The sequence below is a fragment of the Halichoerus grypus genome, chromosome 2 (assembly GCF_964656455.1).
Source record: "Halichoerus grypus chromosome 2, mHalGry1.hap1.1, whole genome shotgun sequence".
NCBI lineage: Eukaryota > Metazoa > Chordata > Mammalia > Carnivora > Phocidae > Halichoerus > Halichoerus grypus.
Window position 1 is genome coordinate 30340099 of NC_135713.1, and position 24172 is coordinate 30364270.

The window sequence follows — 24172 nt, forward strand, 5'->3', positions numbered from 1 at the left end:
TTCTAGGGCTAAAGCAATTAAGATAGCATGGTATTGGTGGGGAAAAGCGTAGATGGACTAGTACAGCATAATATAGAGCCCAGAAACAGGTCTACATTTGCATAGAGATGGGACTGTTTATTTCTAGAACTGACATTGCAGCTGCCTGGGGGAAATATTTTTTCAGTATATGGGTATGGGGAAAACAAATCACCCATATGTTTAAAAAATAAAATTGAAACCCTCACACTACAACTTCTGGTATATTAAAAACTTAAATATAAGAGTAGAACTATAAAATTTATCAAAGATTAATATACTGGTATAACTTTAGGATTTTCTGGTTTGTAAATATTTCTTTGAAAAAATATGTACTATAAATGATTCTTAAGATGAGATCAACTATATTAAAATTAAGAGTTTATTTCCTTAAAAGACACAATAAAGAAAGTAAAAAGGTAAGGCAGAAACTGGAAGAAGGTATTTGCAACACAAAGGATTAACCTCCAGAATAAAGAATCCCCATAAATCAATAAGAGAAAGACAACTTAACTGATAAATGGGCAAAAGTGTTAAATGTGTATTTCTCAGAAGAGAAAGAAATAGGCAATAATATATTATTTTGAGCAATTTTATTAGAAATTAGGAAAAAAATACAAATTAAAACCACAATGATCAGATACCATGCCCAGAAGCAGTAAGAATCCTGATAATAACCAATGTCACGGAGAATGCACAGCAAGAGTTCCACTTTGGAAGATAATTTGGCACCATCTAGTAAGTTGGAAAAATGGATAAACTCTCTGACTCAGTAATTCCACCCCAAGGTATAGTCCCTTGGGAAACTCGTGCGCTGTGAACTAGGAGACATTTGGAAGAATGTTTCATAGCAGCACTGTTTGTTTGTAACTGGGGAAAGAACTCTGATAACAGACCGAATGTTAATAAACAAAAGGATGGATAAATAAACTGTGGCATATTCACAATGAATACATCAATGAACAAATCAAAAAGCTGCACTCATCATGGATGGAATTCAGAAAGAAAACTCGTTGAGTATAAAAGCAAGTAGCAGAATATAGGCAGAATGACTTCATTTACATAACATTCAAGAACATGCAAAACTACACAGTATGTTCTGTGGGGATGTAAGTATACGAGATAAAGCTATAGAGAAAAGCAAAGGGATGATGAATACAAAAATCCAGATAGCAGTTCTCTCTGCCAGAGAGTCAGGAAGGACCACACTGAAGGTTGGCAAATAATGGTAATGGTTTTTCTTAAGCTGGGCGGTTGGTGATGGACTACTATCGTGTGATTATCATTTAAACTACCCACATTTTAAAAATATTTTTATTTTGAAATAGTTTTATATTCACATAGAAATTTTAAAAAGAGCAAAGTGCATGCCCATGTATCCTCCATCTAGCTTCCCCCAGTGATTAGTATAGTTCAATGATCAAAACCAGAAAGTTGACCTTGGTGCCACACTATGAACTAAACTGCAGACCTTATTCAGATTTCACTGTTTTTTTACGTGGACTGTTCGTGAGTGTGAGTGTGCATGTGTGCGTACTTCCAAGAAGTTTTATCGCAGGCACAGATTCCCGTAACGGCCACCACAGTCAAGATACAGAACTTCTCCATCATCACAAATAAACTTGATAGTCATACCCTCCCCCCAGCCCTAATCCCTAGCAACCGTTTGTCTGTTCTTATTACTGTAATTTTGTTACTGTGTTTATTTTTTAAAATGTTCTTTTGTATCTCTTTAATACTTAAGGAAAAAAACTTCAAAAGGGAGGAATGCTTAGCACATGGACAGGAGATCCTCACCATCTGCCTTAGCCTATGTGGTGAGGTTTGCTGAGTTGCTGGGAACTTCGTGGTCCCCACAACTCACCTTCCTCGCCGCCTAAGAGACCTGGGTAAAGATAAAGTGCACTTTTTTCTCATCTTGAGAGGGTCATCTCAGAATCAGAAGACCACCCTGTCTTCCCTAGTCGGCCCGTCCCCCTTGACCTCAGGCCACTGCCAGGGGGAAGTAGCTTATGACAGTTTCTATCTCAGAGGGTGAAGTTAGCCCAGCATCGGGACAGCTCACCAAACAAAGGAGACACAGACGGAGACAGTACAGATCCCCTTTGAGTCATCTGACTGTGACTGACAGCTCAACACCTAAGTCATATTTTCAGTTTTCATCCCTGTCCCCGCAGGCGGGCTGGTTCCTGCTCATTCGGAGTCCCTGCAAGATCTCAGGCTCCTGGTGCCAGGCTGCTCCAGACGCAGCCTGTTTAGGTGGAAGCCAAATGTTTCCATCCATTTGAGCCCCAGCCTCGTTGCCTGCCCCACCTGTTCTGTAATGTGCCTCCTTTTCCTCCAACCAGACTCCTGGGGATAGAGGCTTCTTCGCCTGCTCTGTGCCTTTTTACTTAAAAACAAACTGTATCCCATTTGGGCTCCTGTAATTCCCATGAGGCTTACTGCATCTTCCAAACGTGGTTCCCAACAGCCTCCACCTCCTCCCTTCTGTTTTTCCCTCTTCCTAGTTGAGGTGTGTTTTGTTTTGTTTCCATTCTATAGTGCTCAGCCAGGCATGTAGAGGCAGACCCTGTCTTTGCCACAGTCAATCAGTTATTGGAATCCTTCTCATAAAGGGCATCGTATTTCCTTCTAAGAACAATGCCATAATTGGAGTTGCATTCCTGAAGAAAGTCCAATCACAATTAAATAAGCTTATTAAACTGTATTCCTTACGATATTAACATGTGGATTTGAGAAAGGGGCTGTAGACCAACAAATCTGGGAAACACTGGATTGAACAATTAACCCCCAACCCCTGCCACTGCAAGAATGCTCAGATCTTTCTGTGACCCACAGACCTTTTGAGGGGGTAGAAAGGGGAGGTTTCTATAGGCTACTTGAATGTAGAACTACCACCAAATTAAAGCATATATATGACAATAATGTATCCTTTCTTAAAAAGCAAAGTTGAAAGACCTGAAGAGGCTATTTTCCAACTCCTATAAAACGAGCACAGACACGCCCCCCGTGCTGATGACACACCTGCTTGCTCTCCAGACCTTCCCTCAATTGATAAGTTAAACATGTCCTCAGGATAAGAAATTGATTTATATACCATAACCAAATATCAATTTAGGTCACGTGAGGAACCAATTATTTTTTAAAGTCAAGTTCACTTTTACTTAATGGTTTAAGCTTAGATGTCCAACTTCAAATATTTTCATTCCTCAAGAAAGCCTATATTTCATTATCATTGATACTAATAAAAAAATTTTAATTCCCTCCTGAAATACAGAGGTCCTAGTAATCCTACAAAAAGCATGAAAAGCTAAAGAAGTGCCAAAGTAAAAGTTTTCATATTAGGATAAATACACAAAAAATAGTTGTATCAGACATTACTGCATTTTATTGTTTGTGTATATATATATATATATATATTTTGTATATATATGCATATTAAACACACATATATATGCATATTATACATACATATGTATATATGTGATATATACACACACACACACACACACACACACCCATTTGACCCTTGAACAACATGAGTTTGAACTGTGCATGTTCACTTACATCAGATTTTTTTGATAAATACAGTAGAATACTGTAAATGTATTTTTTCTTCCTTAGGATTTTTAATAACATTTTCTTTTCTCTAGATTACTTTATTGTAAGAATACAGTATATAATAATATATAACATACAACATATGTGTTAATCGACTGCTTTGCTAAGGCTTCCAGTCAACAGTAGGCTATTAGTAGTTAAGTTTTGAGGGAGTCAAAAGTTATACACAGGGGTCATATATGTTTGTGTGGGGGGTTGTTCAAGGGTTAACTGTATGTATGTAGCTAATGCGTCTACGTCATTCAAAAGTCAAAGACTTCTAAGAGTATACAATGAACAATTTTTTCCCACCCATAAAAACCATTACTTGTTTCTTGTGTATCCTTCCAAAAATATTTAATGTACTTGAATATTAGAAAATACATTGATAACTTGAAAGGAGTGTAATGAACACATTATTCAAAAAGGTGTGGACAAGGTAAGAGGAAATGACATGGAGTGATAAAGCATCTAGGGGCTAACCACAGAAGCTAGAAGTCAGAAGGGGCAAAGAGATGGAGAAAAATTACTAGAATCTAGAGACAGCTGTCAGTGAGGGCTACCGAGCATGAGCAATGGCCCTCAGTGCAAGGTCACAGCCACGCCAACCCAGGGCCAGGTTAACTATCCCTCATCCCATCTCCAACCAGGCTCTCCCATTGGCTGAACCCAACTGGAAGCCAGAGGATGAGGAACCAGTTCATGTTCAGATCTACAAAGAGACAAAGTTCAAAGACAATCTTCCCATGGTTTCCTCAGAGCCCATCCAGGCTAGTGTTCACCAAAGGACTGTTCACAAACTACTGGTTGTGCACAATATAGTTTAAGGTGAGACAAGGATGAATGTTCATAATTTGAAAAGTTTTTGAAACAATCGCAAACTGAACAGAAAATTTATAGGTACAGAAAGAATATTTTTTTTCCTGAGCCATTGGAGAATAAATGGTCAACCTAAAGCCCCATTACCACAAATTCTTTAGTATGTTTCCTGTAAACAAGGGCATTTTCCCAATGCAACCACCAAAGTCAGGATACATTATTACCATTCAATCCTCAGACTTTGAAACCTAATTCCCAATGTGATGATACTAGGAGGTGGGACATCTGGGAGGCAACTGGGTCCTGAGCAGGGAGCCTTCTTAGTGAGATTCGTGCCCTTATAAAAGATGCCCCAGAGAGCTTCCTTGTCCCTTCTGTCGTGAGGTTTTGGTGAGGATACAGCCATCTAATGAACCAGGAAACGACTCTCACCAGAGAGTTTGATCCTGAACCTACCAGCACTTTGATCTTGAACTTTCCAGCCTCCAGAACTATGAGAAATAAAGTTCTGTTGTTTATAAGCCACCTAGTCTATGGTGTTCTTTTATAACAGCCTGAACGGACCACAACAAAGAATTACATATGGCAGAAGGCATATGGTGTTAGAGCAGCCAGGCTAGGTGGAAAAGATTCAGAAAGCAGTTCTAAGGAACATATTTCTTCGTTGTAAAGGCACATACCAACTTCTTAGTTCCTGAGAGGCTATTGCAAAAAGAGCCAAATAATTGTAAAGAAAAACAAGAAAGTACCACATGGCAGTGAAAGTTTGGTGGTGTCGATGATTTATTGAACTAGAGGGCAAGCAAGCCACCAATGCTTAGAGCTAAAATGGAATCTCTAACTATACGCTCACACACACCACTCTCTTATTTTCAATAAGCCACTTGGTTACAATATTAAATGTCTTGGAATTTAAGCACTGGACACTTGTCAGAGAGGCAATGATAGACTAATATAGCAACTGATGCTGAAGTTTGACAGCGGGCTGGTGAAACCACTTTGAAAATGTTTCTTTCTGTACAAAGGAAGAATGAAATTCAAAGGAAATTTTAACACAGACACTAAGAAAAACAATTTTGTAAAGATGGATAATTCCCCAGAAAATTATTCAAGAGCAGTAACAGGAAGCATTTAACAAACTGGCAACTGAGCGGAATGTGAAAATCTCTTGTTTTTAATTTCTTTAAAATATATAGAATCAAACTGTTCCAATTAAAGTGAGTAGCTAAAGTGACAGGTTTTATAGATCAATGTCTCTGTGGTTTCCACATTCTGATGCCCAAAGAGGACTATTTATTGTAATTATTTGAAACAGTTGTAAACTGTGTCTTACACCAAGAAATAACTGAATTTTCTCTTTAATAGAAATGTATACATTGCACTTATTTAATATACGATATTGACCCTGATAATGATATTGGATTTTTTAAACTATCCATTTCTTTTAGAGATGAGATCTTTACAGATGAAATGATAGGATGTTTCAGATTTGCTTCAAAACTGTCCCGTGGAATGAAGGAAAGTAGATAATCATACAGATGGTGTAACATTGGCCAGGAATATATCATTGTTTAAGTTGAGTGATGACTATGTGGGCTCCTTATACTACCTTTTGTTACTTCTGTATAGGTTTGAAATTTTGCATAATACAAAGTTTAAAAAAAAAAAGATTAGACCCCTTAGGTAAGAGGCTAGGGAGTTGTAGTGGTTTCGATGGTCATAGTTTCTAGACAGTTGAGCTTAGACTATTTCTCTTGGTCTCCGGACACGGCCCGTGGGGCATCTCCTCTGTGCTGATGCTGCTTCCAAGGCCACCTGCAAAAATGAGCATGGCCTGCATATCGTTGAATGACTGCCAGTTTGCAAAACAAAGTCATCCTTCTGGTGGGTGACACATTCAATCCTTGGAAAGGTAAAGAAACAAAACTTGGGTGCATATTAAGGGGTCTTTAACCTACATATATTTACCCTTGTCTCACACTAAGTCCAGGGCTGTGGGTCTCCCATGACTCTGTTTTCCTAGGCATGGGCTGTTCTCACCTCCAAAGCAGGTGTTTTCTTGATTCAGAAGTCTCCCACCAACCTTTACCAGGGATTCTGCTAAAACATATAATTGCTTCAGACAAAACCATGAAGACTTTGGAATAAGCCCTTTCTGAATAATCTGTTTAAAAATAGATGTATTCCTTTTGATATTGACTTCTTCCAAATCAGTCTTCCCCACTCCAAGCTTCTCTGCCCATGTTTTCATGTGAGTCCGTTTGATTGACAGAATCTAAAACACATCTGGAGTCTGAGCTGCAGGGAAGTTTGGGATATGTAACTTTGTAGCTTTCCAGCCTTTACAACCTAGGAGGCTGTAAGGGGACTTGAGTGAGTCATTCCACTCTTTCTAATAGACCACTGAGAGGAGGGAGAGTTCAGGGAGGAGAATGAAAAGATGAAGCTACAGAGAACTGGGAGAACCTGGGGTCATAGAAATGATGGCAAGATGGTATATGAAGAAGTGAATCGTTAATCACTTAAATTAAATGATGCAGAAAAACACCATACAAAATGTAAAGAATCTACTGAATTGGGCAATAACCATAACCCCACAAACATTGGAATGGTGAAAAGATAAGGTAGAAACAATGAGGCCTAAAATAGTCCTCTTTCCAGAACGTTGGTTGGGAAGGGGAGGGGAAGGATGTGGTTACCATCCTTGGGTTCTTGTGTAATAGTGAATCATTCCTCACTAAGGGATTCATAAACTTGGTCTGCCCTGAATTGACTAGAAAGTCTTAATTTATCTCTTCTTTATCATTTTTTTTAAACTTGTCCTCTCCTTGTTCCCTGAATCAAGGATCTTCTTCTTGGGTCTCCCAAGTCTTCTTGGGAGTCAGCAGAAGTCACTCTCAGATGCCCTGTGCATTTTCTTATTGTCAAACTATCACAGCCCATAGCTGTGGGAAAAGTCCCCAAAACCACCGCCATCGCTGTCTGGGCTCCCCTTGTTCTCTGTCCCACACAGCCTGCACCTCATTACCTCCTGGCCGGGGCCTTCTCTCCCGCTCACTTTCTTTGTCCTACAATTCGTACTAATCCTCACGTTGTGCTCACAGAGCTCAGGCTTCACAGTCTTCCAAGTCAAACCATGGCCTCGGGGCATTTGTACGCACAGCCAATGATCTCCCAATATCCATCTTCCCTTCTTCCTTTTAGTGAAAAAACCTCCGATTTTTACCTGTGCCTAAAGAGAGACTAATTTCTTGGCTTCTCAAGCAGGTAGATAGGCAATTACATCTGAACCCAAGGGAGTCTCTCTCCCCCTTCCACCCGGTGGAGAAAGGGGTTAGCTGGAATGTTCTTGGAAGTTGGGTATTTCCCATGTCAGGGCTGCCCTCCCTACCCAGACCGCTCACCTCTAGACTGTAAATGAGAAGGAGATAAATGTAGGTTTTAAGTAAACCGCAGCAGTTTGTCTTAGGCTGCCCCTTATACCATACATATCGCTGTCCTTGGTGACAAAGGCTGTGTGGTCCAGCTGCGGCAGGACGTGCAGGACTGGCTTCACGATGACCACTGTGTCTGCTGCTCTGACCTCCATGATTTGTTCTCTCCTCTTATCGGCTCCTCTGACTAGAACAACATCTAAAGACGTTTCACATCTATTATGACATTTGGAGACTTGGGGGCAAGAATGAACAGGACTTGGTAGGATTCTTCTGGAAGCTTTGTCGCCTTGGAAACAATATACACGTTGTCCATGAGTTTCTGGCATCGGCCTCAGTTCGCTTGCAACGATTCCAGGCTCTACCACTTAATAGTAATGCTATCTAAACTTTTTGTGTCTCCGTTATAAAATAGGTATTAGCATCACTGTACCTGTCTCCAAAAGTGGCTATGACAATAGTTTTAAGTGAATGCAGTTACATTATCTTATCTTTGCCTGTTTTAGGACAAAATATAGCCATTTGAACCTCTCCCTGGGTCTTGGAAAAGTCTGTGCCATTAGCTTCCCAGTAAACTGATCTCTGTCTACCTTACAGGGTCATGACAGGGTGACACAAGATAGACCCGGGGCCACTAGCCCATAATGCACATTTTGACCCCCTCCCCCCCCCAGACTGACAGAGAGCTTGACTTGGCCAGCTGAGCAAGGCTAGATTTCAGCCCTCACTCTCACCCTTGGCTGGGAGCCTTCAGCATTGCTAAAACTCAAGGCTGGTTGACACACTGCAAGGTGGTGCGCTCCACCAAGTGTCCAGCCAACGGGGTGGAGTAGGTGGGAGCGAAATTCAAGTCGCCTTCTCTCACCAACTTGTATGTCTCAGCACGCAGGAACTCATGCCTGAGAAGAGGGCATTTTTGGCTTCACACAAAGGCTCTGGCTCCCTGCCAAGTCCTGCACCCACTTTTCGCTAATAAGCACAGAAGTAGCTTAGAGTTGCGGGTGGCCCAGCAGATGATGCGGGGGCATGTGGTGGCAATCCTGACAGCTGGCTCACACGCAGCCCTCTGCAATACGAAGGGTCTCTTCTGGGCCCCCTAGTCTTTCCTCCCAGGGTAACCTTCTGCTTACTTGCTCAATCTTGTAGAACCCACGGCCATTTCAAAGGTTGATTTGCACATTTTCAAGGAAGTAGTTAGAAACCTAAGTTGCTCCAGGGAATTGCTTTACCAGTGTGTCCCTGTGCTCTACGGAGGGTCTGCACAAGACACCACTTCGGGGGATTTGGCCAGCTTCCGTGGCTGTCTGCGTTGGCACACTGCTGGGAAGGAATGCCGGGCTGCACCACCTGGGGAACACCCTGACTTCATTTATGGCCAAGATGAGCTACAGGGCTGTTCCTGGCCAGGACCAGAGCCTGGGGGTGGGGAGTGGGTGGCCAAGCATCAGTATCTGTGAGGTCAGACTTGTCTTTTGGCACCAAGGTGGGAAGACAACAAATTCCTTAAGGAGCCTGTTCTCTAGACAGCTGGTGGCCACTAGAGGGCTCTACAGGGGTTGGGTCTCTGTCTGTCTCTCTCTCTCACCCCAGCGTGTCCGCGATGAGCTGAGAGGTTTACTGAGCCGCTTTGGACCTTACCGGGCCTGCTAAGGGATTAAGAGGGATGGTTATCTTTTACAGGTTAGGTTATGAAAGCGGAAGCGGGAGAGCAGAGGCCTGGCTCACCAACCCCCCCCCCAACTTTATTTCTGCTGAGGGAGTTACCTGAGGCAAAGGGACTTCTTAGAAGCTCAATTTCTCCAAAGTAAACATGTATTTAAATTTTTGATAATATAAAGGTTGACCAACTTATACTCCCACCAAGAGCATTTGAGAATTAACTGTTGCCCCACACTCTCTTAAACACTGGACATGATCAATCTTGTAAATTTTCCAACACAATGGGTTCCAACACAATGGGTTAAAAATACACATTGAGCAAATTTCCTTGTTTTTTAATGAGCATCTATATTTTGTCTTATTTCTATTCTCTCAATGTTCCTTGCCCTGTATGGATAATAAAAAATAATATTTATTTTTTAATCCACAAGATCTCCCTGCTCAAAGGAAAAATGACTTTCATGTAGTCCTTTCCGACCAAAACATCCAGCCATCTTGGCCTAGCCCTCATTCTCTCCCAAGTATACTGTGGCTGTCTTCCTACAAGGACAATGCTCACCATGTGGATTGCTCTGTTCTCATAGTTTTGTGACTGAGCCTGTCAATATGTGAATACTGTCCACTTTAGATTAAAACCACCTAAAGGGCAGACCTGGTTTGCTGATTTGCTCGGTTCAGCAAAATGTATCCTATGTGGTAAGCGTTGTAATTGGCAAAGATAGGTTTCAGACTTGGCTTCTCCTTCCCAACACAATAAATCTAATATGCGATTCTGTCCACAGTTAATGTGTAAAACAGGATTTGGCTAGCATCTATGCTATAAGGAAAACTAAGCACTAAAGCAGAGAGCTGCCCTCTGCTGATTAAAGGGGAAAAAAAAAGCTTACTAGCATCATGAGTTCAAATTCATAGTCCGTAGCAACTTATAAAGGAATTTGAAGTGTCAGCTCAGATGCTCGGAGGATTTCTTCTCCACTTAGGAAAAAAAAAGCCCTTTTTTTTAGATTATACATATTTTTTAGATTATACATATTTCTTTTCTTTCATATGATAACTGAGGAAAATCAGTCATTTCTTCAAAAGTATAAGAAAAATGACTGATAACCCTACCGTGTAAAGATAACCACAAATAACCTATTTTATATTTCCTTCTCATCTGTATAAGCATGCATACACATATATAAATATTATGTTTTCTGAAGTTAGTAACATAAGATTCTGTATCTTGCTCGTTTCACTGAACACTGGCATTTTCCTGTCATTAAATACTCTTTGAAACCTCATGTCTCATGGCTGAATACTTCACTATAAAGGTATGTCGTTAATTTATTAACCAAATTCCTTCTGTGCCCAGACAATGTCTTCATGCCTTCCCGCTCCTGCTTCCTCTTCTTGGACACAGGATGCTTCCATGTCCCAGCCTCCCTTGCGGTTCGGTTGGCACCATGTGGCTGAGGTCTAGCCAACGGAATATGGGAGACAGTGGCCCTGGCCTTGCCTTCAAGCCAGTCTGACCCTCTCTTCGTCCCACCCTCTCTTCTCCTACTGCAGCAGTTCGGGCAGCCCCGCGTCCACGAGGCATGGCTATCACTGGGAAGCAGCCTCCATCCTAGAGGCACCACTTGCAAGAGGGGAGAACATCCGACTGGCATCAGATGGGACCTGAGTGAAAATCAAACCTGTGTGTGCTCCTGCACACAGCCTAGGGGGGCCTTAGGTAAAGATAACGTAAGACCTGTAAGTTGTCCCCAACTTTCCAATATTGTAAGTAAATAGCAACATCTTGGTTATTGCCAATTGTGTTGCTATAATAAGTAAGACCTGGTAGGATTTTCCCCCTATTTTAAATAAGCAAATAGTTATGATTGGAAACTCAGGTCTGTCTGTTCGTGATGGATAAAGCCCACAGTTGCCAAGCGTGGCCCAAATACACACTACATTCAGATCAGTGTGTCCCATTTTTGGGAGGGAGTTATCATAGCATTTTAAATTTTAATTTTTCTTGGGCGCCTGGGTGGCTCGGTCAGTTAAGCGTCTGCCTTCAGCTCAGGTCATGATCCCAGGGTCCTGGGATCGAGTCCTGCATCAGGCTCCCTGCTCGGTGGGGAGCCTGCTTCACCCTCTCGTACTCCCTGCTCGTACTCTCTCGCGCAACCTTTGTTGCTATCTCTCTCTCAAATAAATAAAAATCTTTTAAAAAATCTTAATTTTTCTTACTAAATAATATATTTATGTACACAAAAATTCAAAAGATACAAAAGGGTAGAGTTAAAACTCTCCCCTCTGTTCCTCAGTCACCTAGTTCTCTTCCCCAGAGGCAATTAATTTGGTTTCTTCTATGCCCTTAGAGAGATTATAATTGATTACAACTTGCATGTAACAACCAAAATAAATAACAAATAAGGTCCCTTCTCAGTCAAGTAGGGCATTCTTTGATTTTTAAAATTATTACTTTTTATGGTGGATATTCCTGCTATAAACATTGGGGTGCAGGTGCCCCTTCAGATCACCACGTTTTGTATCCCTTGGGTAAATACTTAGTAGTGCAATTGCTGGGTCGTAGGGTAGCTCTATTTTTAACTTCTTGAGAAACCTCCATACTGTTTTCCAGAGTGGCTACACCAGCTTGCATTCCCACCAACAGTGTAAGAGGAGGTTCCCCTTTCTCCGCACCCTCACCAACATCTGTCATGTCCTGAATGGTAATTTTAGCCATTCTGACTGGCGTGAGGTGGTATCTCGTTGTGGTTTTGATTTGTATTTCCATGATACCAAGTGATGTGTAGCATTTTTTCATGTGTCTCTTGGCCATTTGTATGTCTTCTTTGGAGAAGTGTCTGTTCAGGTCTTCTGCCCATTTCTTGACTGGATTATTTGGAGGGTATTATACTAAGTGAAATAAGTCAATCAGAGAAAGACAATTATCATATGTTTTCACTCATATGTGGAATATAAGAAATAGCACAGAGGATCATAGGGGAAGGGAGGAAAAACTGAATGGGAAGAAATCAGAGAGGAAGTCAAACCCTGAGAAACTCGTGACTCCAGAAAACAAACTGAAGGCTGTGAAAAGGGAGGTGGGTGGGGGAATGGGGTAACTGGGTGGTGGGCATTAAGGAGGGCACGTGATATGATGAGCACTGGGTGTTATACGCAACTAATGAATAACTGAACACTACACCAAAAACTAATGATGTACTACTATATGTTGGTTAACCTGAACTTAAATAAAATAAATAAATAAAAATAAAATTATTACTTTTTAAAAATAAAAACATTCATGACAAAAAGCCAGTCTACACAGACAGGTCTGAAATGAAAGTACAAGCCTCCTTTACACACCACACCTCATTCTTAGACCTTCTCCCCAAGAAAAACCACAGTTACCGATTTCTTATAATCCTACTCAAACATTCTTATGTATCTATCTCAAAAACATTAACAAATTAAATAGGTGCATAGACATACCAAATACACATTTCTGACTTTTATTTTTCTCACGTAAGTATATATCTTGGGTGTTATTTCCGTAGCAATACCTACAGATAATCTTTCTTTTGAAAGGATAAATCATAAAGTTTTCCATCTTCTATTGGAACATCTTTAGGCTGTTGCTGGTTTGCTGCTATTACAATGTCCTATTTTCCCCCTAGAATCCCCCCATTTTCCCCACAATGTTTTTCTGATGAGTGTTGGAGTGTGTATGTTTGTGTGTGTGTATTACAATTCTGCAACTATGAACGTTTGTAAGCCTAAATTTCCAGTCACATAGAACATTCTGTCTTTCTAAGAACAGGGGAGAGCTTCAAAAGAAATTGTCTATTATCATTCTTTTTCAGAAAGTTTACACCTTCATCTTTAGGCATCATTTTCCAAAAATTTTGAGGAAGACAAGTTCTTATTTTTATTTTTGCTACAAGATTTAATAACATTGCCTGAATAACATTTCTCTCCTTTTTGGGTGTTTCATCTTATTCTAGTTTAGCACGGTTATTTTGTATTGAATTTCAGCGAACATTTCTCCTAAAACGCCTTGGGTGTGTGGAAAGTACCTGAGCATTATTCCAAAGTGACTAAGCATCATCTGATATTTGGTAATGGACAAAATAATTGCTGTTGTGTTAGAACTGGATGAAGATGGTGACATTTGAGAAGCTGACAAGCTTGAATACAGAAGTGAGTGCCTTTGGGAAGTTTTCATTTCAATCTAGGTGAAATTAAACACAATGGAATCATGAAGGTGAAGATATGGCTTACTGTAACTCCCTCAAATAAATTTGTTTTTGGCATTTGAACAAAGTTTAGAGGAAATACAAAGGTAATTTTGACCATTCCTCTTTGTTGCTTAAAACTCTGTCCTTTATATTATAGCGCTATTGATATGTATAAATCTTCATTCTAAAGTGATGTTTAAGACAATAGATTGACCTTACATGATTTCAGTAGGTTTTCATCAATTTCCAGATTGAAGTCAGAGGCAAGTATATTTCAATTGTTTTAAAAACTGGACTATTTCCAGAATATTTTATTGGAAAGAAATCTAACATGGCAAAGGAAAGGAGTTCACACAACTTTCCCTCAACAAGCTAGTCACTCAGCAGGTGAAAATACAACTACAGGAGTGTCACTTGTAGTCACTGATGGGTAACTCCTTCTTAAACTGACCCTCCTTCACATAACAACATAAAGCACGAGAAAAAATATTTTTATTTTTTATTTTTTTTTTTAGAAAAAGTAACTTTAAAAAACCCACATCTAAATGAAGTGGAGAATAACCAACAGCAGAAAGATTTTGGGGGTGGAGAGGGGTGGGTGTCAACACTTGGAGGAAGGGAAAGAGTCGGTTTCCTACATTTTATAACCTTTAGTCTGAGACTGACCCAAGTCTGTGTAGTCAGGGGGGTGTCTAAAAACTCTGTTAGAAAATACACAATATTTCTGGCTTAAAGAACCAGAGGTCAGAGTTTGGGGCAACCATACCTTTTGGAAAGTGAGGGAGGAAACTGCAGAAAAGAGAGAGCTAGAGAGTTTAAAGTCTACATCATGCATAATGTCTGAAACGTGCTTATGCAAGAGAAACTCAAAGCAGCCCAGCTAAGCCCCAAAAAACTGAGCTCAGACTAGAGCTACTATTTACTGAAAGCAACATCAAGTTTGCAGCTTGCGTCTAACCATGTGAACTGTCCGTTTAAAAAGAAAACCAATGCCACTGGCAGAATATAACAGAATCCAGTCTTCATAACATTAGCTTTACAATGTTCAGGTTACAATCCAAAATTACTTGGTAACACTTCAATAAATAAATAAATAAGTAAACAAACAAACAAATAAACAAACCAGGAAAATGTGATCTGTTCTCATAAGAGAAACAATCAATGGAGACTGACTCCATAATTATCTAAATACTGGAATAATCAAGCAATGCTTTAAAAAAGCAGCAAGTATAACAACGCTCAATGAGGTAAAAGAAATATGCCCACAGGAACTAAAAAATAGGAAGTATCAGTAAGGAAATAGAAAATATTTAAAAAAAGAATAAATAAATAAAAATTCTAGAACTGAAATATACATCTTTTAAACAAAACTTGCTGGATAGATTTAATAGCAGAATGAAGACGGTGGGAGAGAAGTCAGCAAACTTAAAGATAATTCAATAGAAATTATCTAGTGTGAAAAACACAGAGGGAAAAGTTTAAAACAATAGAGGGGCACCTGGCTGGCTCAGCTGGTGGAGCATGTGACTCTTGATCTCAGAATCATGAGTTAGAGTCCCACACTGGGTGTGGAGCCCACTTAAAAAAAATTAATAGAGCCACATGGGTATTTGTGACTATATGAAGAGGGCTAGCATATTTGTAACTGGAGTCTCAGAAAGAGATGAGAAAGACAGTGGGGCAGAAAAAACATTTCAAGAAGTACTGAAAATTGCTCACATATGGTAAAGGACAAATTTGCAAATTCAAGAAGCTTTGCAAATGCCAGGCAGGATGAATAATGACAAACAACACATTACATATACAGTGATCTGAATAAGTGATGATATATCAGAAACAATGGAGGCCAGAAAACCATAGAACAACGTCTTTAAATTGTTGAATTAAAAACATCATCAACCCCAAATCCTATATCCAACAAAAATATCCCTCAAGGATGAAATGAAATAGACATTTTAAAATAAAACCAAGAGAATGTACTCCAATGGATCTGCACTAAAACAAAAATGCTAAAGGCAGTTCTTAAGGAAATGAGATCAAGTGGAAAAGTAGATCTTTGAGAAGGACTGAAGAATACTGAGCAAGGTAAATATGTGGGTAAATATAAAAGACCATTTGTCCTCTTAATTTCTTTAAAATACATATCACATTGCAGGTTTTATTTTGCTGTGGATATAATACATTTTACAACTATAATGTAAAGGACAGGTGGTGCGGTTAAATGCATGTATTAAGTGAAATAGTACAATATTATCTAAAGTAGACACTGAAAATTAGTCTATATATTGTAATTCACAGAGCAAACACTAAAAAATTGTACAGAGAGGAATAACAAAAACCAAAGACAAATTAAAATAGAATTCTAAAATATATTCACATAAACCAGAGGGAACAAAAAAGAAAACATATAGTAAAATGGTAGGCTAAACCCAACCATATCAATAAATGCCTTAAACAAAAGTGTGCTACACACTCTCTATCAAATTAAAATGTAGAGACTATCAGATTGAAGTTTTTTAAGAGTCCCAACTACATATTGTCTGTAAGAGATGCTATTTAAAATATAGATAGGACTGTAGACTTATTTCAGATTAGGTTTGGCAAATAGCTTTCAAAAGTCCCAAAAGTTCCCATCAAATTCTCTCCAAGTACTATCCCCATTGTATTAATGCTCTATCCTTTAGCATTAACTACCTCACTCATATTTGCTAATTCTCATAAATGCGAGCCAAGAGAATAAAAGCAGTGATCTAACCAAACACATATTCAACATTCTCCCTAAGCCCATGGGGGGAAAAAGTAAAAGATCCAGAAAGTTCTCTCACTGTCTGGTTTCTGATGATTTCTAGAACACAGTGTGAATACAATTACAATATCCAGGAGAGGGTAGGAAGTGTAAAATTGATCAATTAATCCATCAATGAATCGATCAATATCTAGTTCAAACAAAAAACTCTTTTAGAGCTAGTAAGGATAATGTTATCCCTCACTGAAATTCACTTAGCAGGCATTGAAAGGAAAGCAATTCATAATTAAGTAATTATAAGGAATCCCCTGAAATTATAAAATGTGAACGTTCCATGTGGTTCTCTAACACTCAACATCTTGCTTCGCCATTGCTGGGTCCATTTTATATATATGAAGCTGGAAGTGATAGAGAGATGTCTCTTAACTAACCAAGCTTTATGATATATCAGACTAAAAAATTTTCTGGAGTCCTATTTAGTTTTTCACGAGAATACATTTACAAAATAGTATTTTCATTTCCATTAAGTTTTCTTAGAAATAATGCTGGTATCACCCACAATCATACTTTAAGCAGCAACATCATAGCAGCATACTTTAAGACCTAAAAGTGGATCTTCAAAATATCAAATGTGATATATTGCCCCCCAAATAGAGAATTCTTATCCATGAGGGCAATTATGGATCAGCATCTCCTACTTACCTGATGAAGCCCCTTTCTTCAGGAAACTCCCAGTTCCTTCCAACTCCATCAGTGTGGTTACCAAACACTGCCAAACATGTAATTTTAGATATTTGTAGTAGTTGAACAAACAGAACCGTGATTATATTTCACAATTCACATAACTGATTTCTATACCCATACCCAGATCTATAGCTAGTGTCCCTGACAGTTACGGAGCTGTTTTTCTTCCAAGAAGTTGGATAGGGTAGGGGTACATCCCACTCGTGCCTTTCTATAATAGTTCCACAGATGAGACCTTCTGGTGGTTGATGGATGATGAGGGAGGATAGATCAAGGATCATTTCCTAGGTCTTTTGATTAGGTGTCTAAATTAAAGTCTGGGCCATTCACTTAATATAAAAGAATCACATGGGGGAAAGTGAAGTGTTTGAACTTGGACATATTGATTTTGATGTACAAATAAGGTAGCCTAGAATTCAGATGAAATAACTGCAATCAAAGGAAGATTCGGGGTCATCAGTGCACAAGTGATCACTGAATTCAGGAGCATGGATATGTTCATCCAGGAGACTGTGGATTCAGAGAAGAATATCAAGGATGGAGTCCTGGACACAGCAACGTCTAACGGAGAACAAGAAGGCCAAGAAGGTGATGGGGAAGAAAGTCAGGGAAAGGGGGTTAGTGGCAAGAGTTGTGCAACTGAATTCAAAAGGAAGAGAGAACAGTGGGCAGGAGGGTCAAATGGAGCAGAATGAATATGCATTTTCCCAACATAATCTTGTGAATGCTAAACAAGGAAAGGTATTTCCCCTCTTAGCTTAATGCCTCTGGTATTCTTGTCTTTTTCATTTCAGCTATTTTCGGGCTAATTTTTAAAACTAACTTCAGAATACGTATGTCATGCATGCTTATGTATCAGTTTGCTAGGGCTGCTATAATAAATTACCACAAATTTGGTGGCTTAAAAAATTTTGTTCTCTCATAGTTCTAGAGCCCAGAAGTCTGAAGTCAAGGTGTTGGCAGGGTGAGCTCCTTCTTATTGAGTAAGGAAAGGGTTAAGTACAGGCAGGGCGAGACAGGAGGCCCCTGACTAGGCTCTGAAACTATTCCTGGCTGGCAGAGAGGCTAAGATAGAGCAGAACAAGAGATAAGTGAACAGGGGCGCCTGGGTGGCTCAGTTTGTTACACGTCTGCCTTTGGCTCATGTCATGATCTTGGGGGGCGGGGTGTCTTGGATGGAGCCCCGCATCGGACTCCCTGCTCAGCGGGGAGCCTGCTTCTGCCTCTCCCCCTACTCATGCGCTTTCTCTCTCTGTCAAATAAATAAATAAAATCTTTAAAAAATGTATCTTAAAAAGAGAGAGAGAGAGAGAACAAACTAGACCAGCTGGCTCTGGATGTTAGCGGGGGTTTTTTTGTTTGTTTGTTTGTTGGCAACTACATTGTAACCACAGAAAATGACCAGACCTCAAAGAAAAAGTAAGCCATTAGGGATGCTATCTATAGTCTTTGCTCAAAGCAAGACGGGACAAGAATCTCAAGGCCACGGGCTTCCTGGTCAGTTCTCAATAAAAGACTGTCAGTAAAAGCTCACAGTGGCAACCCATTCGGGACCCCTCTCACTCTAGAGAGCTTTTTTCCTTTCCTTTCTATTCTCACCTTCACTTAATAAAAGTTCACTTCACTTCACTCTTTCGTGTCCGTGAGATTCATTCTTCGACTCCGACGAGAACCCTGCGATCCTGCAACATTAGGGGCTCAGAGGGAGAATCTGTTCTGCACCTTGCTCCTGGCTTCTGTGGGTGGCCAGCAATTCTTGGCATTCTTTGGCTTGAGGCAGGATAACTCCAATCTCTGCCTCAGTATTCAGACAGCACTCTTCCTGGGTGTGTGCGTCCAAATTTCCCTCTTCCTATAAAGACAGCAGTCATTGGATTAATATAGTAGGACCTCATCTTAACTTGATTAAATCTACAAACATATTTCCAAATAGGGTCATATTCTGAGGTTCTGGCTCGACATGAATTTTTGGAGGACATTATTCAACCGAGTAGAATCACAAACTTACAGGTGCAATAGCTACTAGACTTTAGAAAGAGGGATAAATTTAAGCTATTAGAATGGTACACAAAATAAAGAAATTGTATGTGGGCACCTGTTGGAGGAGGTCATTGAGAGGACATGACCTCCCATTGACCTATGAATTGGACCTGGGGAAGCAGAGGTTCCTCATCACCTTCTCTGTCCTTGGAATGTATGTTCTGCCCACAGCGGAACCACTGCAAGGACACTACCTTAACAGAATAATGTGTTATTGAGACCATCTGGACTCTACGCTGACTGAACCCAGGTAAGGCTTCTACATAAACTCTCAAGATTCTGGCCAGCAGGGGCAGAGATCTATTCATCTTGCAGCTGCCCAAGACAAGCCTTGTATGTGAGCTCCCTTGCTTATTAAACCTGACCCATACCAATCTGGAGTGGTCTGCCTCTTTCTTTGGTCTTTCCTTCCCTCCCAGCATGGGGTCAGTTTTGAAAGTCACAGCAGGCATTCCCAAGGTTGGAACCAACAGCATGGAATTTTTTGCAACTTAGTTTCCTTCTGTTGTAGTAGGAGCTCAAAGTAAGTTAAGACTCACTTTGTAAAAATTCTTCACACTCAATATTTTTTAATTTGGCATCACATCTGCTCTGAGAGACATCCCCCAGAACTGTTTCTATAAAGAAGAAATTAAAAATTTTTTTCACTCACTAAAACATAGAATCAGAAAGCTTTTCCAGCCCTTTGGGATCTGGCCTGGTAGTCTCCATAGCCGAGCAGATGGCTAAACTAATGGACACTTTAAAACTCTGGAAGTAATGAGGTGTGGCAAAGGACCATACGTTTCTTTAGACAAAAGTACCTTCTCTTCATTTTCACCAAATATTTACACTGTACCATGGTCTTTGTGGCACCATTAGGTAGTAAATGTATCGAGGCCTAAAACAAAATTCTCTCCCTGGGGTGACACTGGAAGGAGAAAAACTGCACAACCCAGAAGTAACATTTGGGCTGATTCTGACATATTTTGAGCCATTCGGTCAATTCAAGAAGTGATTCTAAGATAGGATATGATTCACGAGCAATCCTTCTTAATCACTCCTGGGTTCCTTCCCCTCCTACAGTGCTTGGCTTTCATGATACTGTCCAGGGTCCCCAAACCGGACCAGAACAGGTCTAGCAAAGCTCCATGAATAATCCTCCAAACTATCAGGCATCCCAGTCCTCCAGACACCAGAACACCACCCTCTCTTCTCTGGCCCCTATCTGTCCACAGAAGCATGGTGGTTCTCCACTCTCTTGGGAGTTTCCCACCTGAAATCTGAAACTGGCCAGTACTTGGAGGGCAGGGAGCGACCTAAGAGAGACACTGGCCACTCCGGGGTGGTAGGTGCAGTTTTAATAAGCAAAGGGCACTTAGGGAGGAGGCTCATCTTCAGCGCCAACAAGGTGAGCGCATCCCTGCGTCCCTCTGCCAAACCCTACAAGTTGATTCAGAGGCCTGAACACGCTTGCTCAGGTATCCCCTGCAGGTGTTCTCAACACTAGGACACTACCTCAAGGCTCTGACCGTGGAGCAGCCCCTGGGAGCCCAGCGGGCAAGCAGAACCCACTTTCCAAGGACAGGGGAAGGGGTGCGGAGCCTCAGATTGTCCAGGTGCAGCTCAAGGGTCAACTTTCCATGACTTCCCCCAACAGGGCAGTATTAGGATGGTCTCCATTCCAGCTCAAGTCCACAGGGCCCTCCATAGTCCAACACGTAATTATAAAGAGGCGCCAAATACGCATTTCAAAGGCTCTGTATTTGAAATACGAGTTTCAAAGACTGGATGGCATTTTTTGAGAGGAAAAGCAAGTAGTAGCCTACATGACTCTTTTGTGAAACAAATGCTTTAGGACTGTTGCTACAGATGAAACTGTCAGAAGCGTTTCTAGATAGGAGCGAGAACCAGGGTCTTAGAACGTTCAAACACCTTTTAACTGCTCTGGCCGCCTAATGGACACACAGTCCGAAGTTTGGCAGGAGCGCTTGTCTCCTGCCCGAAGATTTTCTGCCAGGGAGCCCAGGGTTCTGTCTCTCGCTTGGGATAACAAGTGGCCGCGCGCGGTCACCGCAGCTCCTGGGTCCCTCGGCTGCCCTCAGCGTCCCGCCGCCTCGGGGCCCGCTAGCCCTGGCAGGAGAGGCTGGCGCGCGATGCCTCCCTCGGCCCCGCAGAGACTTCGGTTCCACTTTTCCTTTCCAGGCCTCTCCCACTTCCTTTCCCACCGCTCCCCGCCCGTCCGCCCGCCAAGCCCGGGGCCGCACCTCCGCGCGGTGTCGTCCGCCTCCCGCAAGGTCCCAGCCGCTTCCCCCCGGGGACTCAAAGGGGGAAAATTCCTGTGGGTCCCAGGAGTGCCAAGAGTGCGCAGCAGGACGGGAAATTGCAAAAGTCCTCAGCCCTCTGCCCTCCCCCGCGGTTTTCCCGTAATGCCCGCCCCTCGGCGCTCGCCCCGCAGCTGATTCATAGCCTGGGCGCGGGGCCGCCCCTGCACGTCCACACCGGCGTCCGCACCCGCGGCCCCGCGCCGCCCAGGACCCGGCCCGTCCCGCGGAGCCCTCCGCCCGCCCGCGCGGGGTGAGTACCCCGGCCGCCCGCCCGCCCTCCTCCGCGCCCCGCGGCAGCCATCCCCGCGACCCGCCAGCTTTTCCCCGCGCGCGGCCCCGGCGCGGCGCCCGGAGGGATCCCACAGCTCTGTAGCCCCTTCCCGGTGTCTGCCCGGCCGCCCGCCTGCCCTGCCCGGCGCCGCCTCTGCTCCGCGTTTGCTTTGGCTCGCGGTTCGACCTGCTCCGGGACGGTGTTCGGAGGGGTCCCCGCCTCTGGCCGGCCGACCCGCCCGGCGAGTAACACTAAAAGAGTTAATTCTTTCCAGAGCGCACGCTGCCGGGCCCGCCGCGGCGTTTCTACCCGGCGGGAAGTTCACGGTCCCGTCGCTTCTTTCTCAGTAGTCGGGGATGTTTATTGAGTTAAAATTCCCAAGTAACCCACTTTTGCCTCTCTCCCAACCCATCGCCACGGGAGTTAATTGTCCCCAACCACCCCCGCGCCCCCTGAACGCCCCCCTAACATTCCCTCCGCTGCGCGCTGTCCGTGATGTCCTTCCTTCCCGTCTGTGTTTACACCTGGAAGTGGGCGGCGCTCACACCGGGTGCAGCCTGGAGATCCCGGTGGCGCGGTGCTGCGGGCAGGCACCTAGTCTCCTCTGCCACGTGAATGGAAGGAGCACCGAGCTGGCCTGCTGAGCAGCGGGAGACTTGGAAATGCAAGCGCCCCACCCCTCACCCGCATAGAGCGGTTCAGGAACTTTCCAAGACCGTAGAGCGGGCCGCGGTGATTCCGAAAACGCCGCGTGGCCCAGGGCTTTGCCCCTGACACCGTGAGTGTTTTATTGATAGTCCTGGGCCTGTCCTTCCTCAGCCCGTCCGTGCCTGCCCGCATGCATCCTGCCTGCCTGCCCCGTGGGGGGAAGCGCGCGTTTGGGTGCCACTGAGCAAGGCCACTTGGTAACCCACAGGCTGGAACACACTCTGTGAATAAGCTTATGCTCCAACTCAAGAGGAGTAAATGTGGGGGTCACTGTAGAGGATGCGATCGGAGTGAGTGTGGTATATTTGATTTGAGCTGGAAGGAAAGAAGCTTGGGGTATTATGCCCCAGTCTAACGCTGACTTTGGGACTGGGCTGGAGTTACTCCTCTGGTCAGCCTCGCGCCAAATAATGATGGTTCACACTTAACTGTGGCCCGGGTGCTGTTCTAAGTACTTTACATATGCCAGCTCACGTAAGCTTCACCAGTGAGCTAGGTAGTAGTTTTGTCATTCTCCTTTTATCAGTGAGGATACCAGGGCCTAGAGAAGTTCAGTAACTTGTCTGTGGTCACACAGCAAACAGGTGAGAGTCAGGAATTGGCTCAGGCTTCTGCTTATAAGCACTATGCTGTGCCTTCCAACTCTAGGACCCTCTTTGGAGTGGTCCTGGAGGTGGTGCTCCATTACTGCCCTCCTTTGTCTCTCTCCTGGGCTGCTTTAAACTGTACTCAGACACCCTTGGGACTGAAGGACCCCAGACTGAGCTGCGCCTCAGAATCTATCTTTTTAAAGCACTGGACTCCCACTTACCTATGTAGAATCTTCAGGTCATGCTCAGTTTGTGTCTGCCCTGGTGGCATTCAGAAGTATTAGAAGCCAATAGTGGCGAGCTCACCACTTGATATTTGATTGCTGGACAAAGTTAATTCGCAGCTGTAACTTGCCTCCTGGTGACTTACATCTTTGTCCCAGTTCTGCCTCTTGTTGTCCCAGCAAATGTGTCAGTGTTTTTGTATCAAAGGCCAGCTTGACAGTGTCCAACAGGACTCAGGCCACATGGGGGAAAATACTTTCTTACACACTGGGTCTCTTCCTTCTACCCCTTTCTTTAACCTGAAAGACCAGGAGCACCTACACAGGTGTGTGTGGAGGTGTCCCAGACTCTCCGATGTTCCTTGTAACCCTTTTGTCCTGAAAAAGGAACCAAGTCAGGAAAACGACGATGGTTTTGAAAGAGAGATCAGTGGTAATACGCTTCCATAAGAGGAAGGACTATGTTTTCCTTGTGGGAACTGGGCTGGGCATTGTTGGCTCCCTTAGAAGGAAATCTGAGCGAGTGTCATCTTGCTCACTTACAGGAACAGTGAGACCTGGCCCTCCTTTCCCTGGAGAGGGAAACTCTCCTTGATTTCATAGAAAAAAAAGTGAAATGGGGAAAAATAAAACACATACAATATTGTGAGAAATATGCCTCCGTCCAAGCAGGCTTCTTTGTAGTTACATAAGGTGAGCGTTTCTCCCCCAGCGGCTGTCATTGGCTTCCCAGCCTTCCTCCCCTTCCCATCTTAGTTCTCCAGTTGGCGCCGGAGCAACGCGGGGTTGGGGTGCC

At 42.7% G+C, this 24172-nt stretch overlaps 1 protein-coding gene and 1 long non-coding RNA gene across 3 annotated transcripts in view; one reads left to right on the top strand and one right to left on the bottom strand.

Moving 5' to 3' along the window:
* Positions 1 to 12275: 12275 nt before the first annotated feature.
* LOC118547550 (uncharacterized) lies at positions 12276 to 21629 on the bottom strand. The gene is made up of 4 exons (XR_013445531.1): positions 21524 to 21629; positions 18837 to 19089; positions 17196 to 17262; positions 12276 to 12422 (listed from the first exon to the last, which is right to left on the bottom strand). It is a non-coding gene; the product is annotated as an uncharacterized LOC118547550 (long non-coding RNA).
* The window catches only part of OSMR (oncostatin M receptor), a 50989-nt gene continuing 48423 nt past the window's right edge, over positions 21607 to 24172 (top strand). The window contains exons 1-2 of one of the 2 annotated variants that reach the window (XM_078066667.1): positions 21607 to 21833; positions 22386 to 22632. The gene's annotated coding sequence lies outside the window, so the exon portion shown is untranslated. The remainder of the gene's footprint in view (positions 21834 to 22385; positions 22633 to 24172) is intronic. The other variant, XM_036111095.2, reaches the window with a different exon arrangement.